The 2500-nt window shown below is 46.5% G+C and overlaps 1 protein-coding gene across 6 annotated transcripts in view; it reads left to right on the forward strand.

The window, feature by feature from the left end:
- Positions 1–2500, forward strand: part of LOC123742397 (zinc finger CCHC domain-containing protein 7) — a 113400-nt gene that overhangs the window by 34985 nt on the left and 75915 nt on the right. The gene's annotated exons all lie outside the window — the stretch shown is intronic.

The raw sequence follows: 2500 nt of genomic DNA on the forward strand, positions 1-2500 counted from the left end.
TGTATTACCTCACGCTGAGCAGCACCTCCCCCTACTGTATTACCTCACGCTGTGCAGCACTCCCCCCTACTGTATTACCTCACGCTGAGCAGCACCTCCCCCTACTGTATTACCTCACGCTGAGCAGCACCTCCCCCTACTGTATTACCTCACGCTGCACCTCCCCTACTGTATTACCTCACGCCGAGCAGCACTTCCCCCTACTGTATTACCTCACGCTGAGCAGCACCTCCCCTACTGTATTACCTCACGCCCGAGCAGCACCTCCCCTACTGTATTACCTCACGCTACACCTCCCCTACTGTATTACCTCACGCTGCACCTCCCCCTACTGTATTACCTCACGCTGAGCAGCACCTCTCCCTACTGTATTACCTCACGCTGAGCAGCACTCCCCCTTTCATCCTGAAAAACTGCTCAGTATTTGCTAATGACAAGCATACCCATAACATGATGCAGCCACCACCATGCTTGACAATAAGGAGGCAGTTACTCAGTGATGTGTTGGATTTGCCCCAAACATGAGGCTTTGCATTTGGGTCAGAAAGTGTAGACGTTTTTTACAGTATTACTTTAGTACCTTGTTGCATATAAGATGCATATTTTGGAATATATTTTTTATTCTGTATATTTGTATTCTTCTTTTCACTCTGTCATTTAAGTCGTTATTATGGAGTCACTACAATGTTGTTGATCCATCCTCAGTTTTCTCCCGTCACAGACGTTGAACTCTGGAACTGTTTTAAATTCACCAGTGTCCTGATGGTGACGTCCCTGAGCAGTTTCCTTCCTGTCCTGCAACTCAGTTCAGAAGGACGACTATCTTTGATGTGTCTGGGTGGTTTAATATGTAATCCACAGCATAATTATTAAATGTCTGATTTTGTTATTGTTACCCATCTACCAATCACTGCCCTTCTTTATGAGGGTTTGAAAACAGCTCCCTGGTCTTTGTAGATTAATCTGTGCTTTAAATTAAATACTTGACTGAGGGACCTTCCAGATGGTGTATAATATAGGGGACAGAGGAAGGGGTGAGTCATTCACTACTAGACTGAGGGACCCTACAGAGGAAGGGGTTAGTCGTTCACTACTAGACTGAGGGACCTTCCAGATGGTGTATAATATAGGGGACAGAGGAAGGGGTTAGTCGTTCACTACTAGACTGAGGGTCCTTACAGATGGTGTATAATATAGGGGACAGAGGAAGGGGTTAGTCGTTCACTACTAGACTGAGGGACCCTACAGATGGTGTATAATATAGGGGACAGAGGAAGGGGTTAGTCGTTCACTACTAGACTGAGGGACCCTACAGATGGTGTATAATATAGGGGACAGAGGAAGGGGTTAGTCGTTCACTACTAGACTGAGGGTCCTTACAGATGGTGTATAATATAGGGGACAGAGGAAGGGGTTAGTCGTTCACTACTAGACTGAGGGTCCTTACAGATGGTGTATAATATAGGGGACAGAGGAAGGGGTTAGTCGTTCACTACTAGACTGAGGGACCTTACAGATGGTGTATAATATAGGGGACAGAGGAAGGGGTTAGTCGTTCACTACTAGACTGAGGGACCCTACAGATGGTGTATAATATAGGGGACAGAGGAAGGGGTTAGTCGTTCACTACTAGACTGAGGGTCCTTACAGATGGTGTATAATATAGGGGACAGAGGAAGGGGTTAGTCGTTCACTACTAGACTGAGGGTCCTTACAGATGGTGTATAATATAGGGGACAGACGAAGGGGTTAGTCGTTCACTACTAGACTGAGGGACCTTACAGATGGTGTATAATATAGGGGACAGAGGAAGGAGTTAGTCGTTCACTACTAGACTGGGGGACCCTACAGATGGTGTATAATATAGGGGACAGAGGAAGGGGTTAGTTGTTCACTACTAGACTGAGGGACCTTACAGAGGAAGGGGTTAGTCGTTCACTACTAGACTGAGGGTCCCTACAGATGGTGTATAATATAGGGGACAGAGGAAGGGGTTAGTCGTTCACTACTAGACTGAGGGACCCTACAGATGGTGTATAATATAGGGGACAGAGGAAGGGGTTAGTCGTTCACTACTAGACTGAGGGACCCTACAGATGGTGTATAATATAGGGGACAGAGGAAGGGGTTAGTCGTTCACTACTAGACTGAGGGTCCTTCCAGATGGTGTATAATATAGGGGACAGAGGAAGGGGTTAGTTGTTCACTACTAGACTGAGGGTCCTTACAGAGGAAGGGGTTAGTCGTTCACTACTAGACTGAGGGACCCTACAGATGGTGTATAATATAGGGGACAGAGGAAGGGGTTAGTCGTTCACTACTAGACTGAGGGTCCTTCCAGATGGTGTATAATATAGGGGACAGAGGAAGGGGTTAGTCGTTCACTACTAGACTGAGGGTCCTTACAGATGGTGTTTAATATAGGGGACAGAGGAAGGGGTTAGTCGTTCACTACTAGACTGAGGGTCCTTATAGATGGTGTATAATATAGGGGACAGAG

Source organism: Salmo salar, chromosome ssa04, assembly GCF_905237065.1.
Source record: "Salmo salar chromosome ssa04, Ssal_v3.1, whole genome shotgun sequence".
NCBI classification, from domain to species: Eukaryota; Metazoa; Chordata; class Actinopteri; order Salmoniformes; family Salmonidae; genus Salmo; species Salmo salar.